The sequence below is a fragment of the Canis lupus genome, chromosome 33 (genome assembly GCF_011100685.1).
Source record: "Canis lupus familiaris isolate Mischka breed German Shepherd chromosome 33, alternate assembly UU_Cfam_GSD_1.0, whole genome shotgun sequence".
NCBI classification, from domain to species: domain Eukaryota; kingdom Metazoa; phylum Chordata; class Mammalia; order Carnivora; family Canidae; genus Canis; species Canis lupus.
In genome coordinates, this window is record NC_049254.1 from 19,701,288 (window position 1) to 19,716,824 (window position 15,537).

A 15,537-nucleotide genomic window follows, 5' to 3' on the forward strand; every position below is an offset into this window, starting at 1 on the left:
CATGTCATAGAACACTATCTGTTGGTACCCGGCACCAGACCTATTTTCTACACTTTAACAGATTAAACTCTGCCTTGTTTGTTTGTAAAGCATCTCTTAATACCAACTCCGCCAACATCACCTGTGCTGGAGGTGGTTAAGATCCACCTCCCCAAAGCATGTTACCACGGTGACAAAGTAGTGACCTAATTTGCACACACCTGCTGGGTTAATTGGGCCAAAATGAAAGATGATATATATGCTCAAAATCCAAAACTGATTTTTTTCTTCAAAATTAAATATTTGATTTTTTTAAATTAGCAGTTTCTAAAGCTAAGTAACGTACTCCAGGTGTGCATTTGCCAGTTAATATACCCTGAATGTTTCATGACACTCGAGGAGCAAAATATATTGAGTGATGAATACAAATCTTTTATGTATTTTCTGTGTGCCATGATTAGTATGAGTAAGTGGTCTCAATCACTGAATACATGGGGTGTGCCTAAGGGGTCAGGCCATTGCCTCAAAGCAAATAAGGACATTTCAACTGTGCCAAGTTAACAGAGTCTGAGCCGTTTCTGAAAATTCAAGTTCATTCTGGAGCTGTGCTCCATAGCCTGTGACAGCCAGCAATATCTCCCAGACAAAAATGTTACTTAACTCTGCTTGACCTCTTCCTACTTCTTTGTACTCATCCTTCTCAGACCACTGATAGCTTTCTTTGAGCCATATAAAGTTACACATCAAGAGCTGATGAAGATATGAGCAGGCACTTGCAGAGACTGCTGGTGAAGCCACAGCAACATGTAAGTGGCATAGGTAAAGGCATCAAAAGCTTGAAAGTTGCATATCTCTGTGACTCAACTATTTTGCTTTTAGTTATTTATCCTAAGTACATAATCAAAGATGTTCATGAAAATGTGTGCACAATGATATTCTTCATATGTTATTTTTAATAGAGAAAAATCGGAAGCAATTTACATGTCCAAGAATAAGAGACTGGCTAAATTATTATAACACATCCATTGTGTGGAATACTATATAATCAATAAAAAAATCATGCCACAGAAAAAGTATTTATTAACACAAACAAGTGTTCACAATGTATTGCTAGTTGAAAAAATCAGAATCCACAATCATGCAGAGTATAATCCTACGGTTTTGTATGCACGCATACATACACACGTCAAAATGTTAATATTGATCTTCTAAGTGGGAATAGTAATGTCAAGCGTGATTTTATTGTCTTTTGCTTTTTTGTGTTTTCCAAATAGTTTCACCATGCTGGTGTATTACTTTTATAATTGAAAAAATAAATACTCTATTAAAAATAAATGGCAGGAAAAAGTTAAATTACATTTCCTGATTCCTCTCCCTCACTTAGATTTCACATCTCATCTGGCCTCACCTCTCTTCTTATCAATTCCAGTCATGAATAGATGTTAAACAGAGTAATATTCTTTTATTACTAAATATTCCACTTTTCTAGCTGAATGGATCCTTTACTTATTTACAAACTTGACAAAAATGTCAGCCATCAGAGCCTGGGTAGTCTCCAAGTTGCTTCTTAAGCTTAGAAAACCAAATGAAGTAACTGCCCTTGCCCTTCTGGAATGAGGATGACTTGAAGTGAACTTTTCAAGGTACAAACGTATCTATTTATCACCTGGCTATTGCATCCTGCTTAAATTACAACATTCACATTTTGATTTTATTTGTAAAGTTATAAGGTCTTACTGATAAGTAAGTGCTTCTCTTAAGTAAGTAAAATTAACATTACCATATGAACTGGAATTGCTGTTAAAAGTATCTCGCTAGGGGTTTGATTTATTCTATGATGCTTTCACTGATTTAATCATTGCTTAGATTATCAAAATACAATAATTTATTCTCATAAGTAAAAAAGTTTCTTGGGATTTTCCTATGTCATAAACAATAGACATCAGTGATTGATAAATAAAAGAAAAATATGCCAATTGTGACATCTCAGTTTTTATTCCAGCATATATATATATATATATATATATATATATTTTTTTTTTTTTTTTTTTTTGCCTTAGTGCTTTGTTCTTGCTAAAAAGTTCATGGGATGAAAAATGTGATTCTTTTACATTTCAAGTAATGAAATAAAGTTTATTTTCATGTCCCAAAATAAGTGTTATTAAATATTTTTAAAATATATAATACATGAAAAATATATGGGTAATTTTGTCATGAGTTTTCTATACCACAAAGGAAATGACTGATAAATACTAGTCTCATAAAAAGTCTATAGTAAAAGTCAAAAAGCAAATTAAAAACTAAAAAATAGTTCAAACATCTCTTACATAAAGTTTTATTTTCTGCTGATATACAAAGAGGTTATACAAATCAACAGAAGATTAAAAAGAACCTCTATAGAAAAAGTAAAGAAATATTTAATAGCCAATTCACAGAAAAAGAAATATAAATGGCTAGTAAAATCTTTAAACATGTTTTTAATCCAACCCATAAATAAAGAAATGTAAATCAAAATAACGATAGAATATCATTTTCACTTTTCAGATTAGAAAAAAGATGTTAAAACTCAGTTTTGGTGAGGCTGTGGAAAGCAGAAATTCTCATACACTGTTGTATAGAAGTGTATATTAGACCATTAATGAGGCAAAAGTTTTAATAGCTGTAAACATTTTAATTATACAAATATTCTAGGAAATTATATTATGTACATTAAAATGAGTACAAAATATATTTAGAAGGTTGTTTATTGCAATATTTTCTGAGTAGAAAAGAAACTGGAAATAACCAAATGTCCATAAATTTGGCAGGGTTAAATACATTCTATTATATCTATAAAATGGAAATATTAGGCAGCTATCTAAAAATAAAAGATGATATAGCATAATACTCTATAGTGTAAATACCATAAAAATCTCTGGGATATGGCATTAGAAAACAAAACAAAATATAAAGATAACTTTAATGGTATGATTATCTCTTCAATTTTATTTGTCTTTTCCTTTCTGTTTTTAAAATGGAGGTATCTTGGTACATTTCTGTACAAATACACTTGAAACTGTTTATCTCTGGTAATAGCACTATAAGTTGGTGAAGAAATACTTTTCATTTCATATCCTTGAATGCCTTTTATTTTCAAAAGTTTTTTACAATGTGCATGTATTTTTAAGATCAAAACGGCAAAGACAATTGTTCAGTATAGTGAGAAATGGTAAAAAGTACCCTCTAAGGAAGTAGAGTACCTCATTACTAGATCCCTCACTTGTACTTGATTGCACCTATTCACTGTTTCCATTTCCTCCTCTGTAACATAATTGAATTACACTAGAAAGGTGGTATGTAAATTATCTTATATATCTACAGGTTATAGTTTTATGTCTTAAGAATCCATTATAGAAGAGTGGAAAAACATGTTTGAGATTTCAGTATCTACTTTGAACATCTATAGTTACTACAATTAACAAATCTCTATTTGGTACTTTATAGACAGATTGTAGTCATGTCTTTATGGTGACAGAGAATAATGAATAATGCTGAAAAATTTGACAAGCTGAATAAACTAAATATGCTCATTGTCCAAGTAGTGCTTCTGGGCCTCAACAGGTCTCAAAGTTTTGAAACATGCCAAACAGGATTGATCCAGAAACGTATTTCTTATATACTTTACTGCCAACTTCTAACCTTGGCCCAGGTATTTTCTTGAATTTACCCTTGATATATGATATCAAATACACAACTTGAGTAGAACAAAATGTCAAAATGGTTTATAATTTCAGCTATATATTGCCATATGCACTCTTTAGAAGTTTGTGATATTCTAAAACATTTTAATGCATGCTCTCAAGTTATAGGAAGTGCTCTGAACCTTTTTAATTTGTGCTCCTTTAAACTTTGATACGATAATTACCTTCTTCCATTGTGACTTAATATTCTTGTCATTTGGATTGTGTTTTTAAAAGCAAAACATCTCAAAAATAAAAGCAAAACCTCTCAGTCACGGTTTGGATGACAAATAATATGTTCACTTAAGTTACACAGTGGAAATTTCACACTGTGTTTTCTCTAGGAAAGTAGTTTGTTCCTCCATTTCTGGCTTCCATGATTGTGACAAGAACAGAACCATGATTCAATGGTATAACTGATAATAATGTTGTGTTATCAATTGCATCATAATTTGGTTTATAAATTGGAATGAAAGTAAAGCCTATTGAAAATTATATTAAGAGACTTTTTGGTTTCTCTAGTGAAAAAAAATTAAGCCCTCTCATCTAAAATCTTAATAATTTCTGAAAAGGTCATTTGGCTCCATTTTTCAAATGCCCACGGTGGACTGTCTACTTCCTTGTGCATTTTTTCATATCGTATGCCTGGGTCATGGTAATGCTGTCATCTGTTACAGCAGCAAGCAATAAGAAAATAATAGTGCCGTGAGTGCAATGTTGATTAGACACATTAAACTCAGGAAAATTCAATCAAATCTCATCAATTTCAATAATTTACCACCACACGTCCTTGTCTAGTTAGAGATAAACAATTTAATTTTGAATGAAGCATTTGGAGAAGTTTCTACTTCAGAATGAAAGTAAAGATGAAAAGATGAAAAGAACAGATTCTCTGCACTCACCTCAAATGGAAAGTTAACTACATATTCCTGAAAAGTTCTGTGCTTAATCTTGGCCTGCCATGAAACTAATACTTAAAAAAATAAATAAATAAATCTAAAGTTTGACCTTCCATTTTCCTTTTACAGCCTGGATACACGGAGAAAAAGGAAAGGGGGTGATATTATTCCTAGAAAACATTATTTGCCAAAGAGGGAAATGATGATTCAAGAATCCCTGTAGTTCTACCAATCCCTTGCACCAGAGTGGCAACGGAATTGATGAGGACAGCTAAGAGTAGCAATGAATCCAGTCTCTCTGTGGCCAAATTAATTTTGGCTTTCACAAATAATAAGTTTGTTCAACTTTAGGGAGATACAGTTGAGCATCTTTCGTTCATTTCTGAATGCCTATTATTACTGTGTTTACTATCAAGATAAAGAGGAGCATCAACTGGTTGTCCCTGAAGCTGACCTCCTAATTGTACATTGTTAATAGCTAACAGACAGGGCATGCATCCCCTTGTCCCTCTGTTCTAATACATATATACTTTGGGGGCACAATCTTGAGCAACCGGTGAGAATACAAAGATCAAATTTAGATTAATTCAGTTCTGGTATTATTTCCTCAGAAAGCCCACCCTTGACCACCCCACAAGAAAACTCACCTGTAATATCTAGTAATCATGAGGTGGAAATGACAAAAAAAATGCTTCCAATTCTATCCCAATTCTTTTAGGAACGGTTCCCTCTGTCAACTCCTACCGTAATAGTAGTCTACTCCTTATATGAAACAAAAAACACTTTGAACAACCTCAGAATCAACTTGGGAGAAGTACAAAAAAAAAAAATGGAGGTGTTTCATTTGGTCATAGCTGAGCTTCAATTCTGTTAGTCAATAACTGGCTACATAAAGTTTGAAATTGACCTTTCTGAGCTGAGCCCTGCTTTTTCAGTCTGATTCTGGAACTTCTGACTTCCAGTTATCGCTTAATGGAGGTGTATTTCTATAGATACCCAGATTCATAATTCTCTAATAAAGACCTTGCCTATGCTAAATACAGAGAGATAAGTTTCATGGTTTCAACAGCTAAAATCTAGCACAACGTCTTTGTCATTCTACAACACTAAATTTCAGGTGCATACATGGCCTACAGAATCTAAAGACCATTATGAAAAAATTTTCTGTAACTAATGATTTAGTTTATAAACTTTTTTAGAAGTTTTATGTACTTCACAAGATATTTGGTATCTTAATACACACGGCTTCATAAAAAAGCCAAAGTCAGGTTTGAATTTTGCCCTGCATCTGTGGAGTAACTGTAACCCTGTTAATCACTACCTATTCTATCCCCCAAGTTTAATATTTATAATAAAGAGAAGTTTCCAATAGTTTAAAAGACTATGCAAGAGAATGACTCGTGATTCAATTAAATCCATAAAAAATACTAAGGTGTTAAGGCAACAAGTATTCTATCAATACTGAGCAGAAAAACTGTCAAGGACAGAAGCAAGAAAGTATTAATATGTGACTATGTAAGTAAGCCTTCCATAGATATGTAGATATTTACTATAGAAAAATAAGGTTACTCTCTATAGTAGGTTGAATAGTGTTCCCCACAAATTCATGCCTTTCTAATTCCTCAAAATATGGATATCATTAGGAAATAAGGCCTTTGCAGATGTAACTAGTTAAGGTTCTTGAGACAAAATCATCTTGGATTTAAGGTCAATCCTAAACTCAATGACTGATGTTCTTATACGAAAAGGAGAAAACAGAGAGACACTGACAGAGGAAAAGGCCATGTAAAGATGGAGGCAGAGTGTGAGGTTATACTGCCAAAAGCTAAGGGATACAAGGGGCCACTAGAAACTATGGCAAGAAAGATTCTTACTACAGCCTTCAAAGGGAGTATGGCCATTCTGGACCTTGCTTTTGGACTTCTGGCCTCCAGTACTATGAGAAAATAGATTTGATTTAAGCCAACCAGTTTGTGGCAATTTGTTACAGCCTTCCTAAGGAATTAATAGGCTATCTCTGTACCGCAACAAAGTTGAAGCTGACACAGCAGTTCCATAAGTGTAAATGGTGACCTCAAAGTCTCCGACTGATAGGAACATTTAAGTATGGAAAGATCAAAGAGAAAACTTACTGGGAGGTTGCAATGAAGTTTGCTGGTAGTAGTAAATCAACTTGAAAAGGGATTTGGCCCTCTGTTTCGCATTGTTCCCTCTTAAATCCTATAGATAGATGCTATCACAAAATAATGTAACCTCTTCTAATCCCATGCTTTCAAGAAAGTCAAAGACAGGTCTTAAACAGGTATCAGTCTTTAAAAAATATATACAAAATTTTAAATAAATACTAAAAAAAGAAAATTATGACATTTATATTTTTTAGAATCCCGAGCGAAATACAGACTTAAACAATTAATAAATATTTTATGATGGTACATGATCAATAGCAGAGGGTATTCTTAATATCACTTAAGCGAACACAGTTTAAGTAGGCTCCATGCCCAGTGTGGAGCCCAATGCAGGCTTAAACTCACAACCCTAAAATAAAGACCTGAGCTGAGATCAAGAGTTAACTACTAAAGACTGAGCTACCCAGGTGCCCCAAATGAACATCACTTAAATCAGTAAGCAAATTAAAAATTATTGATGTTGTTGAAGAATTGGATTCAAAAAGTAAATATGCCCATTTTTGATTAATGGAAATTATGACATCAAGTGACAAATACACAAGGGAAAAATAAATTTTCTTTTGGCCTAGAGTATATCCTATCCTGACACTGGTAAAGATACTAGTAAGCATGCATTACTTTGCTTGAGGCATCATATCAGCATGATTACGAATTCTGTTTGTCTCTTAATACTCAAAATGAAACATTTTTTAAAGTAATACTGAACTCAGCTATACAATTTGCTATATAAATTTAAGACACTATTAAAGCAACATTTTTAGGTAATTTCCAGTTTACTTCTTTTTTTCTGTATACTGCATTATGTTTCTTTACTTACTTAAATCTCAAAATTCAAAAGACCCTAACACACTTACATTTTTTATCTTTAAAAAGTTATGACCTATAGTGCAATCCTATTTTGATCTTTATTTTTTAAGATTTTATTCATTTATTCATGAGAGACAGAGAAAGAGAGAGGGAGAGGCAGAGACACGGGCAGAGGGATAAGCAGACTCTATACAGGGAGCCCAACGTGGGGCTCGATCCTGGGACTCCAGGATCATGCCCTGGGCCGCAGGCAGGTGCTAAACCGCTGAGCCACCCAGGGATCCCCTATTTCGATCTTCTTAACAAAAACCAACAAGAGCAAATAGTGTGAAAAGTTCAAATACTTTAATGAAAATATATTTTGAATGATAAAAGATCTATTCACACATTTTTCCCTAAAAACACAGAAATGCATATATTTAAAAAATTAGAAATTATTTTTAAAAACTCCCTTAAAGAGGTCAAAATCATAAGGATGGCACATGTAGATATCCATCACTAAATGTTATATGTTCAAAGAAGGAAATACTGAAGGAATTATCCTTATAGGAAACAGTATAGATCAATTATTATTTTTTCCTCTTCTTTTTTTAACCTGAGAGATGTGCAGTAACTATTAGTAAATGAAATTGTTTCTGTAGTTAATACATTTTAGTTAGCCAAGCCAACCTTCTGATCAATCTTCTAGTCACCAAACATTCTAAAGGTGGGAAAAAATGGTTTTAACAACTCAAAGATGAGTCTATTTATATTCAAATTGTTTTCAGAGACATTGGTCTCCTAACACTTTAATAGCTCAGCAAGATATAGATGATTAAGGTATTTATATAATCAGATGGAAAGTGAATACAGTTATGTCAATAGCTAGAATAATTTCCACTGAATGAGTGAATGAATAAATAAATCAAACATAAAAAGGCAATGTTTAAAATTGATCAATATAAAAAAATGATAATATAAAACAATTATTTTAGATATATAAATTATTAATATCAGATAATTATACTTCAAAAGAAAGAGAATTTTTTTTAAGATTTTATTTGTTTATTCATGAGGGACAGAAAGAGAGTCAGAGACATAGGCAGAGGGATAAACAGGCTCCCTGAGGGGAGTCTGATGCAGGACTGATCCCAGGACTCCAGGATCAGGACCTGAGCCAAGGCAGAAGCTTAACCAACTGAGCCACCCAGTGCCTGAGGAATATGTAACAAAATTCTTAAATCCTAGAGTTAAAATAAAAGTCTCCTCCAAAAATAAAAAGTTAAAAAAAATTAAAAACTTAAAATCTCCCAAATTAGTGTTGAGAGTGCCACAGTATTTATAAAAATAAAAATCAGGTTTTGAAAAATCGTTGTTGCTACATAAATTTATAGAGAACAAAATCATCTTTGATTCAGCCTCAATTTTAAATATAGAATATTGGCAGTAAGAAGGTGCTCCCCAAACCGTCAGGTGAATTATATACTGTGATGGGAAAAAATAAGAACCTATAGAAATGTAGTACAGCCTGATTCAGATAGGAGAAGTCTGTGAAGTTCTCCCTGAGAAGGTATTTTAAAATAAACAACAATATCGCACTTTATGGAATTTGTAGTCTAGCAAAGAAGAAAAGCGTTCAACTAAAAATTACATAAGCACTTACATATTTACAACTGAGGACTATTCATTATCATTGATAATCACACAATTCCATACTTAGCTCATTTGTTGATACGACTCCTCAGCCTGAAAATGATCTCCTTTCTCCTTTCAAGTGTCTTATGTCCTATGTTTCATGTTATTTCAAGGCCTAGTTCAAGTCCCATTTCTTACTTGCAGCTCACTGAGATGTCTCTCTCCATGGACTATCTTTATTACTTAATGACTTATTCAGCAATAGTAAATGAGTTTCATTTTACATCCAACTTCCATCAATTGGTAATGATTGTCTAAAGTGTTGTCTTCAGGAGGAGTTTTAGATCAAGTTCTAGTTTAGTGGCAGAGAGAACCATAATGGGTTGGCGATGTCCTTCATGGGCACTGAGGGGGAGCAGGACATATGGTCCAGGGCAGTCGTTTTACAGGAGTGCCGTTATTTTCACTTTTACAACATTCATTTGATACCAAATTCAGGTCTACGGGATGCATTTAACACTGAGAGTGCCTTATTTTATTTTTAAATTTATATCATGTTTCTTCAGGAATCCCATAAGATTCCTACAATCAAGGACCATATATAATTCTTTATGTCCATGGCATCTAGGCATGCCTTGTAAAGTAGGTATCTGCTGATGATAGTGAAATGACTTTTTTTGGCATTCACTCTTATTACTATTATTCACAAACTCATCTTGTCTCTTGGTTTCTCTCAAAAGATTATCAATGCCAAAAGCATGTAAAAAAAAAAAACACTGTAACATAAACATTAAGTAAATGTATAGTCTTTGTCATCTCTAGGTTCAAATGAAACACTAGAAAATTGGTAATATTTGAAGGTTAAATATATGCCTACCAAATAACACAGTGGGATAAAGAGAAGATAAATACACATTTTTAAATGAATTTAAACCTTTTTTAAAGATTCCAAAGCTGTGTCTTTTAAAATATATTTTATATCTTTAGTATGTCCTAGAATTTTTATCCTTTTTTTAGTAGACTGCATCTTCCTGCACATAATAAGTGTTGAAGAAATCCATGTCGATTAGTTTAGAGTTACATTAGAGAAATAGTTCCATTTTACATTCCCCCCTGCTAAGCAAATGTATTTATCATATTCCATAACAGCTCACAGTTTGTTATACATTAACTGCTCATTCTCTGTGCCAATAAGACTGTGCTGGAACAGCAAATGAATTTGGGACGTTCATTTAAATGATTCTGCAAACCACAGGCTACCCAGTTGTCTAATGATAAGAGAGCCCCAAAGCCACCTGATCACCATTATACTCCCTTATTTTTTTGGACTCGCATGGTCAGTACTGTCAGGATCAGGATCCCAATACTGAGAAGAGTGAGAAGGAAAAGTATACCTCAGACATAATCATGAAAGGGGGCTTTATTAATTCAGGCACCAATGATGATGTGGTTAGGTTGGAAGGAGAATGGAATATAGGTTTGAAGTGCTTTATCTGCTCCAAGACCAATGCTGGTTTTGGCACTTCTCTCACTCTAGTGAGTTGCAAAAAAACAAGCAGGTGCTAGCAATCTGAGAGACCACATGCCAGCTACAGCTGCTTCAAACTGATTCAATTACATCTGCCTGAATAGTCCCAGGACATCAAACCAGTTGAAGAGATCCATAGGTTGCAAGGAGACCCAGTCTGTCCTGAGACAACCACCTGCAAATCTCCAGGTTTGGATATGAATGATCATTCTATCCCCAGGCACAGGAAAAAAAAAATGGGCGGGGGGACAGGGAATGTGATATTAATTCACTTGGTTGGAGCCAGCACAAAAGGCCCCTTCTAATTTTCATGTTTAAAATCTGACAGTAGCTGAGGTCTTAAGGATACCTTGAAACAGCCTGATTTTGTGAGAACATTTCCCAAATCATTGGGTACAGCACATTTACAGAACATGCTCTTGGGATCCGGACTTCGCTCCAAACCTTGTTTGTACAAAAAGGGGCCAAGCAGCTGGGAAATTCTGGAGTGGAGTGTGTCCTCATTAGTTCCCATCTGCCACCAGAACTCAGCTCATGGCAAGTTTGGCTAAGTCCTGGTGTACTCAGGTCCAAATGTGGGTCAGTTTTAATTACACTATACAGAATTCAGTGTGCAGTTTTTAAACCCTTATTATACAGCACAGAGGAATGGGCAGCTCTCCAGCTAATCAATTTTTTAAAAGTACATATATAAAATTTTTAAACCAGGGTAGACAGACAGTGGGTGGAAAAAAATATCTTATAAATGAGTACAAGGGTTACTTAAGAGAATTATTAGTGAAATTGGGTCATGAGCAAGTTCTGCTTTAAAACTTCAAAGTCAGAAACAAACTGTTCCACTGGTAAGATAGGAAACTTAAATAAGGTACACAATAACCCTTGCTCTTTGGTTTGAATAAGTAACAAGGCTGCAGCCAGTTTACAGTAAACACCTGCAGAGGCACTGGCTTTAACACAAGCAGAGATATTTCCTATTCTGTCATTCTTCACACCTCATCCCTTTCAATGTTTATCACTGATGGCAGAGACTGCAAAAAAGGGGAGAAAATCACAAACTACCTGTTAAGAATGAAAAACAAAGATGAGGGAGAAGAAAGAGAGAAAGGAGAACAGAGGGCACATGTGCTGAGTAGCAGACACTGGGCATGACTAGGCTCTCAGTGCCATCCACACAAACTGGGGCCAGAATCAACCCATGTAGTCTATGTTCAGAATCCATCCTGTCCAAAAGCTTCATCAGGTGCAGGAGAATGAAAACACTAAGCCTTCAAAGACAATAATCAGCAAAACATTCAGGAGTGAAGATGTAGGGCAATGCTGGGCATTTAGCAATAGCACAATACACCATTTTTTGATGGATAAAATGTTCATTGGCACAAGCCCTAATGAAGACCACCTTCCCCTCCCCCCAAAAAAGAACCTTAAATGAATGCTTAAAGTACAAATGTTTTGGAGGCTTTTGACCAAGTTGTCAATGAAGCTCATCCATTAAAAATGCTGCCTGAAATTCTATGGGTTCAAATATTAGCAATTTGACATGTACTAGATGTGTAATCTTAGAGATATTGCTAATCCTCTCTGAGTTTAAATTTTCTCACCTGCAAAATAAGGAATAATATCCACCTAATAGATCATTGTAAGGCTTATCAATAATACGTATAAAACATTTGTAATACAAAAGTCACTCAGTAAACGTTAACTGTTAACCCAACTGTTCTGAGTTAAATTGAGCCCTCCCCTCCAAAAGAAAAGAAAAAAAATATATTGGAGTCCTAACTAAAGTACCATAAAATGTGCCCTTGTTTGGAGATAGGGTTTTTACAGAAGTAATAAAGTTAAAATAAGATAATTAGAGAGGGCTCTAATCCAATATGATGAGTATCCTTATAAAAAAGGAAAATTTGGACACACAGATAAGCATGAAGAGATGATAAAGACAGGGAGAGAAGATGGCCATCTATTAAGTGTATAAGAAAGAAGCCTGGGACAGATCCTTTCCCCACAGCCCTCAGAAGGAACTGGTCCTGCCAAAACATTGATTTCAAACTTCTGGACTGTGAGAACAAAAATTCCTCTTGTTTAAGTTTCCTAGTTTGTGATGCAGCCTAGCAAACTAATACCCAACTAACTAAAGATTTTATTAATCATCAGTGTTTACACATCATGGTCAAAGCTAGACACTTGACATTAGGCAAGACAACTTTATGAACTCTGCTGAATAATAGTCTCTTCCACATATTGTGCTTTTTCCCTTCTTTTCTGATTGCTGTTCAGGCAGATACTGCTACAATATAAACAGGATGGCAGGAAAAAAACTGGTTTACTATAATTAAGATCATCTAGTTTTTGTTAAAGATAATTAAGGGAAAATCATACACACAAATTCATAATTCAGTTTTCTACTGTTGAGGGAGTTTGCACAGGAGAGTATCAGAACACGTTACCACACTAATTCCCTTCCCAGGAGAAAAAAGAAAGATTTATACAGCCATTTACTCATTGCCAACTATGTTCCCTAAATCTGAGGCTGCTTAATTTTGTGCCAACCTTCTCAATAGGACCACCTAGTTCACTAGGATGCATGTATGAATACATGGTTCAATTGGGGAGGATGGGTTCTTCATTGTTTGCAAAAGATTGGTTTTAAGGGTACCTGACTTTCAAAAGAGGGGTGATAGTTGTCTGGGAGTCGTATCAAGAGCCCTTCCATTGAAAGGTACATTTCATAATCACAGACTTTGAGGTGGATGTGATTATCCACATCTTATGTTTCTCTTTAAATAGCCCCAGTCTTCTATAGACATGTAGCATGTATAGTTAGAAATGGTAAGTCTAGGGGTGCCTGGATGCCTCAGTTAGTTAAGCGACTTACTCTTCGCTTCAGCTCAGGTCATGATCTATTGGGTTGTGAGACTAAGCCCCATGTTCAGTAGGGAGTCTGTTTGGGATTCTCACCCTCTCCCTCTCCCCTCACTTGAGCCTGCTCTCTCTTTCTCTCTCCCTGAAATAAATAAGTAAAATCTTAAAAAAACAAACACACACACACACACACACACACACGAAAGGAGAAAGAAGGAAATTAATTTGTAGGGAATACTAATGAATGTTGTGCACCAAATAAAGCATTTTGCATATCTAATTAACTTCAATCCTCTCATCTCTCATTTAAAAGATAGATGCTCTTATCACCATATTTTAGACAAAAAATTGAGGTTTAGTAAGGTTAGGCAACCTTGGTCAGGTCACATAGCTACTGCAGTGTGGAACTGGGATTTCAATGCAGGCCATTTGGACTGCAAAGCCCCTAAATTTAAACTCAGGCAAGAGATTTAGAGTCCAGATATCCTGAAAGGTATTTGCAATTCATAGACTCCTTTAAAACATCTGAAGTCACATAGATAGATGTCTTGCTAAACCTGACTCAGTTTATTCTCCTTAAGAAGAAATCAATTATTCACAAACACAAACTTCAATAAACTTCCATCAAATTAATCCCATTATAAGAATACCTGAAGGTCCTTTAAATTCAGTACAGTGATAGTTTTTTTATGATTAGAATTCCAGCAACTTGGCATAGTCCATTTAATTCCTGGAGATAAGCGATATACTCTCAAATCTCTAGAAGGAAGGTATTCCACATGAGGTATCTTACACAGACCAAGAATCAAGAGCTCTAGTTTCAAATTCTGTATCTCTCACCTACTAGACTATATATCATTGACAAGTACATGAACTTTTCTGAGCATATTTCCTCACCATGGATATAATAAAGATGTTAGATGGATGACTATTAAAGTTTCATAAAGTTCTAACACCATGACATTTAAAATCTCTCTTAACCTATAAAGAAGTAGAGGTAGCATCGGATAAAACCTCTAAGAAATTATGTGACAATGTTCAAGTGAGGATCTCTGGTCTCAGGCAATTAGATGATCTTTCCTCAGTAGCTAAGTGATAGCAGTGGTGGTAGTGATAGAAATAATATTAGGATAGCTAACATTTATTGAGCACTTGCTATGTGAAAACCACCTGAGAATTTTACATGTGTTGCCTGATATTTAACTTGACACAACAGTATATGAGGTAGATGTTATTATTTTTCCAATTTTCCAAAGAAGTAAAAAAGGAACAGAAAAATTAGGTAAGTTGATTGGGTCTATACTCATAGTAAGTGGTGAAACCAAAAAAAGCTCTATTGACATATCTTTGTTTCCCGTTCCAGTCTGTGTGCTCTCTGAGAACAAGAACTTTGCTTTATTCATTTACCTTAACACCATGTCTGGCAAATAGTAGGTATCCATTTACTGTGTGGAATAAAAAGAAGAAAGAAAATGAGGAAGGGAGGGTGAGAGGGAAGGAAGGGTAAAAAGAAGCATATTTAGCCATACTATATCCTTAATAAACATTGATTTTCTTCCTTTATATCTTTAATCCTGAAATCACAGAAAAATCTACAATTATGCCCAGGCATCCTGTGGCTTGGCGACTTCTCCTTCCTGGGGATTCTATACTATAATTTCTGGTACAAGTCAATGAAGCAGCTACAGTTATCTGGTTTAGTACGCTAGCTAACTGATGTTCTTGCCTCATCTTTTAACTTCAAATATTGAGACTAACAAAAGAATATAGTTTATTTGAACACACTAAGGTTCTGGGGAAAAAAAAAAGAATGCCCTTTTTACTGGCCTCTTACTCACTGGTATAAACCAAGGTAAAAGAAAAACTGTTCTCAGAAGAAAGATACTTCCAAGCCTAACAGTATCTATGAATAACAATAATTGGTGGTATCGAAATTTGAGAAGCCT

The 15,537-nt window shown here is 34.6% G+C and overlaps 1 protein-coding gene across 27 annotated transcripts in view; it reads right to left on the reverse strand.

Annotated features, from left to right (window-relative positions):
* ZBTB20 (zinc finger and BTB domain containing 20) overlaps positions 1 to 15,537 on the reverse strand; it is a 750,813-nt gene that overhangs the window by 526,784 nt on the left and 208,492 nt on the right. For 7 of the 27 annotated variants that reach the window (XR_005383340.1, XM_038582879.1, XM_038582878.1 and 4 more), the window contains one exon: positions 14,999 to 15,036. The exons of the other annotated variants lie outside the window; for them this stretch is intronic. The gene's annotated coding sequence lies outside the window, so the exon portion shown is untranslated. The remainder of the gene's footprint in view (positions 1 to 14,998; positions 15,037 to 15,537) is intronic. 27 annotated transcript variants of the gene reach the window in all.